This window comes from Triturus cristatus, chromosome 2_1 (assembly GCF_964204655.1).
Source record: "Triturus cristatus chromosome 2_1, aTriCri1.1, whole genome shotgun sequence".
NCBI lineage: Eukaryota > Metazoa > Chordata > Amphibia > Caudata > Salamandridae > Triturus > Triturus cristatus.
Window position 1 is genome coordinate 1,065,603,938 of NC_140581.1, and position 13,925 is coordinate 1,065,617,862.

At 43.2% G+C, this 13,925-nt stretch overlaps 1 protein-coding gene across 12 annotated transcripts in view; it reads right to left on the bottom strand.

Moving 5' to 3' along the window:
- The window catches only part of PPP3CA (protein phosphatase 3 catalytic subunit alpha), a 617,342-nt gene that overhangs the window by 459,387 nt on the left and 144,030 nt on the right, over positions 1 to 13,925 (bottom strand). The gene's annotated exons all lie outside the window — the stretch shown is intronic.

A 13,925-nucleotide genomic window follows, 5' to 3' on the forward strand; every position in this document is an offset into this window, starting at 1 on the left:
CTTCCCACACAAAAAAATGAGGATGTTTCTGCACGACATTTGAAAGGCTACCTATTTCAGTCTGCACCAAGACTGCTAGGGATGCCATATAAAGGGTGACATGCTATCATTATATATCTTATTATCAAGCTTTCCAAGTCGGAGACATTAATAAATAGAATATATTAACATTAACCCACTGCAAGAGAGTGCACGTATTGCAGAACTGAACTTCAGTCTTCCAAGTTTATTCATTTTTAATATGTGTATTCAATTATAAATGTTCATGCCTCGCATTACGTCGAAAAACAAAATGTACTGTAAACAGTCTCCAATAAGATAAGTTCGAAACGGAGAGTGTGCATCAAAACCCACAAGAGAGCAAGATGAAGTCACTCAAAGGCTTTTGTCAGAATAGAGGCATTCTGCATAAAGTGTTTTAGATCACCATTTTATACCATAGATGGTGCCTACAAGCTGCTTTCTTCACTTTGTTTTTGGAAAGAGCCAACAGAATTCAATCTGACTAATGCACCAGTGGCGAACTCCCAACACTCGTTTTAATGTGCCCACCTTTGACTGAGCAAGTACAGCAAATTAATGTTCAGGAATCTTGGGCAGCTTCCAATGCTCCCATTTCAGGACATGTTACAGTTGCCCAGGAAGAGCGTCTTGGCTTCGATCGGTGTCCAATGTAGCATTAGTATTTTTCTATAAGCGTGAATAACAGTTTCCTAAATGGCTTAACGTGGGATAAAAGTGACAGGAAGCAGATGTATGGTTAAAACGCCAAAGGTGGAGTTACAAAACCTGCAACAATGCATGTCAATGGAAAAATAAGACACACCTTCCACATAACCCGCTGTGTTGTTGCCTTTGCTGACACATGGCCAAGATAGTGGCCATGATGGAATCCCCATGACCTCTACTTGACATGCGACTGCTTACTGGCAATTGTACAAGTAAAGGCATCTGAATGCTGCATTAAATCCATCTACAATATGTTTGGCTGAGCTTGTTCAGAATCTACTCAGGAGACTGTGTGGTGTTACGTACTTGCAAGGAATGGAACGAGGAAGAAGCATAGGGGCGAATGGTCCAGATTACTTACTGGCAATCATCAATAATCTTAGTCTGATTTTTACCTGTGACAGTCCAACACCCAAGCACACTCATTCATTGTGGACTTCCCCTTTTTAGTTCAAAAGGGCTTCTCTTATAGCATCCATAGTGAGTGGACAGGGCGACCATTTCAGAAATATTAGAGTTGTCGTTCCTGTCTCCGATGAGGACAGTAAAAATGAAAGATGTGATTAGTAAGGGCACTTGCCACGACTTTTATATGTGCTTCAGAACTTCACCTTCCCTATACCACAAACTTTGTTTCTCGAATTGTTTGGTAAAATTCACTCCATTATATGGCTGAATCAGCTTTCCTGTACGACCTTTGGTAAACGTGTGCAATCATCATATGATTTGGAGGGGGCGGGGTTGGAATGGCGGATATACACCGATATTTTGGCCAGTACAGATGTTCGTGATAAACAACTGGTTGAGTTGTGAGTGGTGTGACCCGGTCTTCCGTGTAGAGATGGCAGTGGTGGGGCCTAATGATATCATGGAGCTGCTTTATGCTAACACTATCCTGCGGGACATGCTAGAGGTTACTAGGGTGGTCGTACTGGCTTGGAGATCCTTCTTATGATGGACTGGATCAGACCAGATCCCACTTGAAATGCCCTTGTTGCAGGGCAAGGGGTGGAGGCACTCTACGGCACTTGAGGCTTTTGGCGGGTGGGATTGTATTGTTATATCAAAGGTGGGTGATGTTCCACAAGGTGTAAACAGGAAGCCCTTTTGAGACTCCAAAAGGAATATGAATTATACAAATCTCGGTTTTATCATTACTTACAATTGCCCAAGCTCTCATGCCATACCGGGAATCTCTTAATGACAGCCCACTTGAAGCGAAGATGCTTATGGGCCCTGGGGAAAGGTGGAGTACCTCAAATATATAGGACACTGGATATTAACTCCCCAGACCTATCGAAGCTGAAAGCACGCTGGGAGGAGTAGTTGGGATCGCTGGATGAGAACAACTGGAGGGATGCATGTATGTCCCCATGGTTGTTGGTTATTTTCTCAAGGTTCTGGCTAATCCAGCTCAAATATCTACACATGACATAGCTCATGCCCCCAAGGTTGTGGCAGTGAACAAGCTACCTGAACCCACATGGTTTTTTCATATGATGTTGAAATGTCCAGTCATTACATCACATTGGCAGAGGATTTTCTACTTCTCCTCAAGGGTTCTTGGATGCGTACTGGAGACCTCTAACAGGGTCGCACTGTTGGGTATACTGGATGACATAGGTTGTTGCGAGTAGATTCTCATTTGGATTAGTAACATGCTTGCCAAAAGAGAGACTGCGAAACACTGGAACATGACGGTGTCGCCACTCTTGGCCGAATGGTAGGTGGGATTGGACTTGTGTGCAAAACAAGAAGAGTCCAAATATATATCCAGTTGTTCCCGTACAAAACAAAGGGTAGCTGAAGTAGTGGGCGTATTAGGATTTGGGATAATGCCTAATTTGGCTTGTCACTATGTCTTGCACGATGTGGAAGCGTTCCTACAGGTATGGCAGTGTGTGTACCGTTTTGTTTGATTTATAAACAATACCATTTGGTTATTTTTATTTTAAAAGTAGCAATGAAGCTTGACAACTAGCAAACTAAACATTTCCTCAATGTTGGGGAGGCTAGAATTCATAACACCTTGAGGCACAATAAGGAGAGCGCAGGTGAACGCCACCCATTACCAACCACAGGATGGGCTTATTTATTACAATACAAATTAACAAAGAATATTTGCTTCATTGGTAATTAGGAAATTTGGTTTACAGGCCCTCACCATCTTACGCAAACAAAGCAGTGTTAACAAGTAACTGGTTAAAATAGGTTAGATCGGCCCAAAAACAACTGAAACATTTCTAAACTAAGAAATACATAAAACTGAACCTTGAATGATGTGAACATTTCATCTACCTTGATCTCTTCATAGTAGACATGCGGATTACTGTGCCATTTGGCAGATACTCATCTTCTACAAACCTGGATAGTTTATTAAACACTCAATGAAAACAACTGTATTCGATCCAAGGGACAATTTCTTTCTGCAAGGCATTGAAACCTGCCAACCATTGTCCTCCCTAAATTGTTCATATTATCTTTCTCATGTACGTTTTCCACACCTATCTCCTACACAGAAGAACAAAAAACATACTATTAATTTAAACAGCAAACAAGGTTTACTTTCAGGAATTGCTCCTCAAATAACCTTCTCATGTATAGCCCCATGAAGAACACAAAAACAGAAGTAAAGAAAAAACTCTACATTTTAAATTATGTTTTTATTTGCAAATCACTTAATTAGAAGGACAATCTCTATGGTAGATGCATCTGATTTTAAGGTACTGCTAGGGCACAGTAACCATTTATACATCAAAACCAGTACAATACTTACAATGACTCAAGTCCTTCTAAGGTACATCCTGAGTTATAATTCTCATTAAAGAGAAACAACAAAATGGCAGATAAAGAGAGTACTTGGTGTCTGTGGATCAGAAAGAAATATCACACTTCCAAAGATTTGGTCAATGATAAAAACACTATAAGCCATCCTGTTTGCATCCAATCTTCACTGCCACTGAAGAAAAAAAAGTTGCTTTATGAGCTAGGAAAACCGATTCTAAGTCAGGTCCAGAGGCAAGGACTGTCTTTCACTTTATTTATACAGCAGCCATGAACAGCACCATGAAGAACTGCTGGAGTAGGTAGTACAAAATTTTGTATAACCCCCCATTTCTGCATGTCTATATTAATATGAATAATCTATTAATTGTAACATTATTAATCTGTTTGAAGTGATAACTCATCAATTATATTAACGAAAGAATTACACATGGGATTTGCATGGCTAAACTAACTGTATACTAATATATGTACGCATACTAATGGTAGAAAATTAGAATATTGCATGAAATATGTTGCTTTTGTGACGTAATTGTAAATTGCACCAGATGACATCACTGGGTGAATATAAACGCTTTAAAAGTTGCTATCATGCTAGATAATTACTTACACATAGGGGAATTAGTGAGGGTTTAATATTTTATTAGCCATTTCAATGTTTTAAATATGTTTTGTGTTTGTTTTACTTAAGTTGACCATTTGGGCCAAAGAAAAGATGGCTGACTGAGACACACGACGTGACTGCTATCGTTTCACGAGGTTTCGGGTGAAGTGCGCCTGCGCCACCAACAGTGGCCTCGTCCTGACCCCAGGCAAGATGTACCCATCAAGGACACCCTGGGAGCTTCGCCAAAATCACGAAACAAAGGACTGTCTTTAAAAACCGGAACCAGCAAGTATGATGACTTAACCTAACGGACTATGTGAGAACTTTACTAAATGACCCCAACCCAGCCAATCAGGACTTTCTAAAACTGATTGTCACATTTTGACGTTAGTTTCATTATAAAAGTGAGAAGACAAAGCGATTAGAAAATTCCTTCCTTTGAGCGAACTTTCGTTTTCCTGACATTATGCTGATGGAGAGGACGGTGACATTGCTGGACAGCTGTTATCCTGAATCTTTGAAAGACTGAATAGCTGCCTGACTTTGATGAATTAAAGACTTTTCCACAACTTGATTGACTTAGAGGACGACTAATAGCCAGATTAGGTAAATATGATGTTCGGTGATTTGGTTTATGACTTATTGGAATTGAAATTAATTCGATAAACAAAATTATTATTCTAACAAACCAATGTGACGGGTGATTTATTTAGAGGAATAAGATTAAACGTAGATTAAAGAATTGAGTCACCAAATATCCAAAAACTACTAACTGATCTGTCGACTAAATGAGGGGAATGTCTCGAGGTTCTGAGATTAATAAAAGTACTTAATGTATGTTCAGGTAAATTAGGTTATTTTAATTGAAAGATATTCCTTTCATGTCAGCATTTGGACAATGTATCTCTCCCGTGAGAACGGATCAATGAAGTGTGAGTGTTGGTGTTATCGGCCCCACCAATGAATGTATAGAGTGAATGTGCTAGTGTAATATTTGATCTGTGACGAAGGGAGGATTTAAAATTCCACGTTGCATCAGAACTACCTAATCCATCAACCTTCAGGAAAGGGAAGGGAAAGCACTTTAACCAATCAGAGCCCAGAACACGTCTTATAGTCCATTGTCAACGTTTATGCCCCCTCTTTCTCCCTTGCTCCAGCGGCCTTCAAGATAAGTAGTGGCACCTCTTTACTTGAAGCAACCAATATACTCTTTTAAAAATTAAACGAGGAGTACGCAATACAGTATAAGGAAATCTTTCTTAGTTCACCATAGGAACATGTTCAGAGCACCTTATCCGGTCATATTTTGAGTGCAGGACTGCACAAATGCGGGTTCACCAGTCTCAACAGTGTGATCCCCCTGCTGTGAATGAGACTTGCTCTCCTCAGCTCTATGGCCAGCACGCTGTCAGCTCTAGCTCATCGTCAGACATTGGTGACAGAAAGGCGACTACACCCAGAGCCTTGGCTGGAAAACCCGCTGCCACCTCGAGTAAGATGCCCCGTGAGCAAGTTCTGTATTTCAATTTACTGAAATAGTGTTTTGGCACTCATTCGGGTCTGTAACACAAAATAGTGATTGGAATTTACCATTTAAACACTAATTGGAACTGAAACCAGTTGTGCATACCCATAAGATATAAGGGGTGAATTATTGTCCTATGCACTTACTAGGTTTTTCCCAAGGATAGACATGGCTTTCCGAGGCTCCCAAAATGTTATTGCAAACTCCTGCATTCAAATCACAAAAAATAATGCAGAGGAGTCCTAGACAGAGACAGAGACAATCTGTTTCTACCCTGCCATTTTACTATGAGTTTTGTGAGGCAGTGGACACCTCCATACCAAAGGCCGTAGCCTCAGCTTTGGCGCCCCAGAGAACAATTAAAGCAACTTGCATATAGCTGCCCTGAAACCTCCTGATTGCCCTGGTCCTTCCGGGATCTACCAACCTCTAGGGCAGCCCAATAAAGAGCCCTCAAAGGCTAGACAAAAATGACCATGCCTAGGGCTTGGATTTGGATGCCTTCGAAATTCTAAAAAGAGCACTGAGCTCTGCCTATGCTAAAAGAATTCGATAATCTCTCAATTACCTCTGGGTAAAAGATCTGGGAATCCTCTTCCCTTACAAGCTGATCACTCCAGATCCACTGGAAGGGGATGAACCCCAGAGGGACTGTAAAGGTGACATGGCGCCTTCTAGGCGTTGGCACCCCTCTCCTGATTGTCAATTGCCGACATCAATCCCGGCCACTTCAGGTGGTAACAGCAATGACACCACATCCAATATCCTTGACCCGGAAGGCCTTCTTCTCCCTCGCTCCTCAGTGTTCTCCAGTCAACAAGGAAGTCACATATGTAGTGGGCCACCTCAGAAAACCCATGGATAAAGTTCATGCCTGAATCAGGGTAGAAGGGCCTCGTCCTTCTCTGAACAAAGAGGTGGCCATTACACCCGAGATAGACACAAGGACGGTGACTGTCCTAGGCAAATATGTTCATGACACACCCCCCTCCCACCCCGCAAATAAAAAGAATAGGTTGTTTATGGTGGCCGTGCCAAGATAAACTTTTTGACATTACTGGACACATCACTAAGAACCTAGACAAGGATGAAGAAGTCAAACAATTAGGATACCTTATTTCCATGAGGGGCCCAAAGAGCAGGTATATTTTTTTGTAATGCCAACAGCGCTCTCTCAGCTTCAAGGTGTAGGTCGCTTTTAGTCAATATAGACACTCAAACTGGGAAACCTGATCACATCTGAGGCAGCAGCAATAGCAAAGGGAGGCCTATTTGGTGATCAAATCATTAGTAAGTTGGGGAAGTTCATCTCCACTTTTACCTCCCTGGGCAAGCTACAAGCCTCGGGCCGGTAGTCGGGCTGGGCTCATTACTGGAGACTGGCTCTAAAAGGTGGCATCCACCCTTTGCATCAGAAGCATGCAACCTAGATCCTAAATGAGGTTTGTAACCCAAGGACTTTAAGTTTCTTCCAAATGTGAATTAAAGTCTACCAGTAAAGAGAAATTATTTTTCTTTGTAATAAATACAGCTGTTTCTGGTGGGGCCTCTACAAACCCCATGCAATGCCCAGGAGGTCTGTAAGTTAAGATACAGGAGAATGCCGGAGAGAGGGTAATAGTGCCTCTTTTAAAATAATGGCAATACCTCCACCCTTTTTGGGTACCCGATCTTGTTTACAGATTTAATAGAAGGGAACGAGTGCCTGATTAATATCGGGTGTGGACCATTCTTGTAGCCAGGTCTCCTTAAGGGACAACACATCAAACTGTTCTACTTCAATTAAGGGAAGTAGCTCGTATTTATAACAGGGGAGGAACCTACAGTTTATAAGCCCTATATACCATTTTGTAACCTTTGAGTCCGTGTTCCTCACCTCCTTTACGATTGTCAAAGTAAAATTACAATGGGAGCACTTTCTGTACTCCCTTTTCAAAGCCTAGAACCGAGCATGCGAAGACCGGAGAAATTGGCCTAAGGCCAAGAAGCATATCTGCAGAGTAGCTTACCTTTTTTGTGTGGTTAGGCCAGGGGTCCTGGCCCCTGGACCAGTTTGGGATGGGCAGCTACCATTTATAGGACCCAGCAACCGCTAGAGCGCTACTCTGTCTACTGTCTCTATGGTCATTCAGCCCCCAAGAACTCTCATATGGTTTCCCTATACACACCCTGCACTCCAGTTAACAGTCCAGTCCTTTTAGAATTGCAAACTATTTTAAATTAGCTGGCGATAGCAGACCTGCTCAAGGAAAGCACAATTTCTATGACCAGTGTCCATCCAAACAAGTTTGAAGCAGTCTCTTCCTGTTGGAAAAGAGAGACTGGGGCTAACGCCCAGTCCTAAACCTAAATGAATTCAACAAGTGGCTGTTCTACTTCAAAATGGAGGGTATCCACCTCTGCAGAGACCTGCTGCGACAACACAACTGAATGTTCCGCCAGGACCTGAAGCTCTCAGTTCCCATCTAGCCTCCTCATTGCAGGAGACCTATGAATTAATGAATCCTATCCTCAGCACCTTGGTGCTTCGTTCAACCATGGAATATTTAAGGTCGCGTAGCATTCCCCTGATAATTTATCTGGTTGACAATAACATTTGAACAGGCACTATCCTACTCTCCGATCCACACACATAAAATTTCTTAGCTTTTGTAATGTGAAGTTCAGATTCTATTAGGGCCCTGGAGGTGAAGATTATTCACCAACACCCCCTTCCCTAAGCCGTTTTGTGCGCTGGTAATGACATGGAACTTTGTCGCAACCACTGCATGGCACCCAGGAAGCTCCTTGTCCACCTCTATTGTGGCATTGCACAAAGGTTTTCACATCATGGTTGCCTGAACCCACAGTTAAACAGTTCTGAAACAACGGCATACCCACTCATTGGTAATAGACACTACAGGAGAGTAGAAAACAAATTCCACTGCCTGCCACCGCTGCTGGCAAACTCTCACCATGTGAATCTGAAGTATGTGTAGCTCCTTAGAGATTAATAAAAGGGTGCACCTGAAAGACATGCCAGTGGCAGAAAAATATGACGCTCAGCTGCATGTCCGCTGAAAGAACACCAAGATTCAAAACAACTGCCTACAGGGAAGTGGGACTTTGTACTTGCATAATACTGCTGATAAAATGCAGCTCGGCATCGTTCATAGATAATGCTGATGCATCTAGCGTTATTATTCACTTTAAAATTTATAAAGCAAGTGACGATTCAGTTTGTTAAAGTCTTATAATTTTAATAGTCATAACACTATCTGGACAGATTTATTTTGCTTCACTCTAGTGCTATCTGCACCTGAGGATTCTATTCTACCCGCTTCATAACAAGCAAGTCTTGACTGCTCACCATCGCTATAAAGCATATAAAGAAATTCTTGGCATTCAATAAGTAGGTCAGTAGTTGCATTCAGCCAAATCTGTGAAACCCATGCCACTCGTCCCCCTGCCCCCGAGAGACTATATGTAGACCAAGTTCAGCAAAGCCTGCAATAGCACCAGCCCCTACACACACCTTTACATGATAACCCTCACCCTACGAGAGCAACTAGATAACTTGTTGAGGTATCACAAACTAGCCCAGTCCTAGCACTCGCAGTGGTAGAGGAACAAGTGTCTCTCTCCCACCAAACAAAAAATAGTGCAAAATGCATGAACGATTGGCAATAGGGGTTCATGGAGTGCCATCTTCTCAGATCGAAAATACAACAGTGACCTTGTGCAGAAGAAGATGGGCATATTGATTTTATGGTCGACACAAAAGAACATCAAACCCATCAGTGGGCCATCAGGGACACCAGGGGAGAGAAGCTTCATGGACCGGAACACTGCTTCAATATACTACTTATATATTGCAGACTCAAGAACTTTGAAAAAATTGAAAATCAGCTTCACCACTTGCTTTACAGCATACAAACATACATCTTGCAACAAACATTTGGCCAGATGCAAGGATCCCCTTTTTTGGACACATTTGTAAACCATCTACTTGATGCAGCATTTATGGCTCCAATTAAACAAATACTCTATGCTCGGTTCTCTTTGCTTTTCAAAGTCCATTTGCATCAGAAATAAGGAACTAGCATTCATGGCTGGGTGTGGCCCCTGGCTAGGCAGCCAGCACAACGTTACCTCTTTGATGCACAATCCTTCCTCCGTTGCATGCTGAAGTCAGTATAAACTCACTTGCCTGGTGTCATTTGCAAAGCAATTTACTAGACCTGAACTGGCAATGCAAGAACTAAAATTACTGTGCTAGTAGTGGAATAAGAACCACACAACAACAAATGTGACAACTTCTGAAACCATGAACAGATGTTGCTAAAATGGCCTGGGATGATGTTTCCTACAGTTAATGGCAGGATCACACGAGCTTTCTTTCAAGCTCACTAGCACCATACCACACCAAGCCATGCCTTAAGGGTAGCATGGAGAGCAGATGGTAATGAAAAAGGCTTGTGTGCTGCACAGCCCTCTGTATTTTGAGTTGCCAACTGCACTTGGCTTTCTTAATTGTCAACACTCCACAGCAGACTCCCAGAACCCGAAGGACAGATGAATTAAGAACCACCAGGCTTAGCTGTACACCGAAAACCTACTTAAATGTCGAAGCCCAGCAGAATCCCCGTCGCCTCCACCTGTCCTCGGAAGAGCTCGCTTCACTCTTCCGCCTTAATGATCCAAAAATGAAGTGTCAACCCGCCTGCTGCCCCCCAGCACTATTTTGATATGCGGCTCCAGCTCCGCAGTGATACAGAACAGGTGCTGGCAGGAAAAACACTGGCACTCTACACAGCGCAGCCTTCGGGAAGTTTCTGAACAGTGTCGACTTCTTGTTATTTCGTTGGTGCTGTACCGAGTCCAAATTGAACGGGGAAAAAAAAATCAAGCCCCTTACTTGCCCTGCCCTTCCTTTCACACTCTCCTTGTATCCATCCACACACCTCATCCACCCCCATCGAACTGGCATCTGCAAAACCACCGCAGAGAAAATCCACTTTAACGAATGTAGAAAACCACTCAGCTCAGAGAGAGGAAATGTACGTTGTTTGCTGTAGGAAATCTGCTTTCATCATTTGACAACATTATAAGAATTAGACCAACAGCAATAAGAGAGTTAGGGAAAACCAAGTTAAAACACGAGAATACTGTGCAAAAGCAAGTAAGTTCACCAGATGCATTTAGTCACGAGGACACTGAATATGCGTGTTTGTGTATATTTAGTCTCCACAATTTAGCCAATTTGTCGCATTAGTAATTGGTGCATTTAAGTCCAAATTGAGGTTTCCAGACTGGGAGCGAACTATGTCCATGGAATGGCGGAGGGAAATGAATCCAACCTGCCTACCATGCACAGCAAATAAAAAAACACCTTCAGGAAGAAGTAGAAAAATGTTTCCATTGCTCTGCAGAGCTCCACATTCAAGTCTGCCCTCGCCCTGGAGCCATAGATTGGCTAGGGTTAGCAGTCAGCAGGCCAGCTGGCCAAACTCAATTCCGTCTACTTAAAAAAAAAAAAAGAAAAAGCTCTTAAATGAGGAAAACCATCTGTCATGCCAGGCTCAGTATAACACGATGTACTCGGGGAATGGAATGGATTCTTAGCAGATGTCAAGTCAGGCAATCCACTAAAATTGGGCTTCAAGGCTTTATCAGTCAAAAAGGCTTCCTCCACCACCGTGATTCCGCGATGCACTATTGCACTGTGGAGGACTGCTTGGAGATGGGCACAAAACGACAACAGCTGACCCCCTTCTACAGGTGGCACTGCAGCAATAAAAAGAACGCACACCAGCACAGCAAATATATGCATGGCCTCCGCTACATGGACGCACGAGTCCACACGAGTGTCAAGAGTGAGCACAATCTGCACACAAACACATTTTACTGGTGTCTAGATATTTATTCAGAGGCAGGAGACGGTGCTTTACTAGGCTTCTCGCAGAGCTGCTTAGCAAAAAAATACTTCGTGTGCATGTAAATGCAAAATAAATTGCCTCGGATAAATTGAGGAGAGAAAAAAGCCGTTGATCTGAAAAGAATAAAGGATTTGATGGTTTCATTGAGAATTCCATGTGTTTGAAAAGATAGGACTTTCAGTGAATTATAAACGTTGCACAACACAGAAAAGGCCTTATTATTAAGCTGTATTTAACTCTATGGAAAAGGTACAGATTCGGGTAAGGCAAACAATCATCCATACTCCGAATGGAGCTATTACAAACATTTGCTACAACTCTTCAAAGAGCGAAAAACGCACTTAATTCTGTAAGGGTCATTCAATCTTGGCGCAATCGGTGTTGAGAAAAAACAACTTACTGGCAAACATCTTTTCTTTGCATCCTACTTTACATGGGCAAACAAGCATTTACAATGCAACGGTCTCGGCATTGTTAAAGTTAGAGCTATTGGCATTGCTCATGACATTATTTTTGTTCATGTTTTGCTTTTAAAACATTAACAAAAATAATGTCATGAGCAATGCCAATAGCTCTAACTTTACCAATGCCGAGACCCTTGCATTGTAAATTCTTGTTTAAAGGGGGCCTTGAACCGGGTCTCTATCGGGCTCTGTTTTGTGCCCTGGCACAAGAGGAATTTTTATTTCCGGACTGCAGTAACAGCAGGCACATCGATGTGTACTGCTAACACTGCTCACTTCTTACTAGTGGAGAAGTTATGGCATGACGTCATGCCAGGTGAGCGTTGAAGTTTGAGAGAAATCCTTTAAAGAGAGTAATTTTCACTCTGGATTCCCCTTCTCTTATTGAAACTCGGGAGCAGCAACATTGTGGTGTCACACAGACACATGTAATAGCACACAATCCAGCTGCTTTAAAAAAAACAAAAATTGGCAGGGAGATGCTGGAACGCATGGAAACAGGTATGCACAAACACATTTTGCATGCATTAGCACATTAAAGCCAGACCAGTTGGCGTTGCCAGGGCTTGTTTTGTATTAGTGAAGGGTGAACGGCAGCATGCCAGCATTAAGAGGTGACTAGAGGCACATAATATATGCATAGCATAAATTCACATATTCCCCTAAGCAGCAATGGACCCACGAACATTAAAGCGTTACAGAGGGAATCAAATGGCTACGGATTCCCTCAGAAATTACATTAAGGTTCACAACGGCCAACCTGGAACAAGAACAAATAAACAAAGCCCGGCAGTATTAACAGCAAATAGCCGTGAAATGCTAAACGCTATTTTTCGCGAAAGAGGCAGAAAGTTTGTTGGCAGATGGTGAGGGCGTTTAAAGCAACATTGTATCCCCAGGCAGGCCCCAAAACAACAGCAAGACAGCCATTCAGCCATCGCCCCCACAGACACAGCCTTCGCTTGCTGCCCGACTTCCGCAGAGCTTCGTGAGTCGGAGACTGGGAATTAAAATGATTAAAATGCTGATCGGTTCTGCGCGGCCAGGCCTTTTCTTTCGCACAAAAGCCTCGCTTGAAAATGTTTCTCTAGCGGTCAAAAGTCTATAGCGACCGCGGTTGCCTTTGTGTCGCACTCGTCAATGGGCCTCTCTCTGGGCGGCACGGCCAGCCTCTCTTTAAACGCTATTTTTCGCGAAACAGGCAGAAAGTTTGTTGGCAGATGGTGAGGGCGTTTAAAGCAACATTATATCCCCAGGCAGGCCCCAAAACAACACAGCAAGACAGCCATCGCCCCCACAGACACAGCCTTCGCTTGCTGCCCGACTTCCGCAGAGCTTCGTGACTCGGAGACTGGGAATTAAAATGATTAAAATGCTGATCGGTTCTGCGCGGCCAGACCTTTTCTTTCGCACAAAAGCCTCGCTTGAAAATGTTTCCGGTTGCCTTTGTGTCACACTCGTCAATGGGCCTCTGTCTGGGCGGCACAGCCAGCCTCTCTCCGGACCAGGTAAAAACTAAAGCCTTCCCAGAGGAACAACAAGGCAGAGCAAAAGGCACACCACTGCCTTTCTCCGAGGCAGAGCAGAAATGCCTCGGAGAAAGGCAGCAGCATTTTCGGATTCGGGGGCGTGTTTGTCTTTTCTCTCCTCCAGCCATTGGCTGGAGGAGAGAATTAGACTTCTTGCAAAAAACACGCCCCCCTATCCGAAAAGGACGGGGCCTAATCGGAATGACTGACCTCTTCTCCAATGGCTGGCCAGCATTCAAGAGGCCAGCCAATGGAGAACAGGGGAGAAGAGGGGCGGGTTCAAGCCCCTCTTCTCCAAGTCATTAAATCTCGGAGCTAGACTGCGCAAGCGCAGCCTTCGCAGCCGAGACCTAAAAAGGAGGTTTC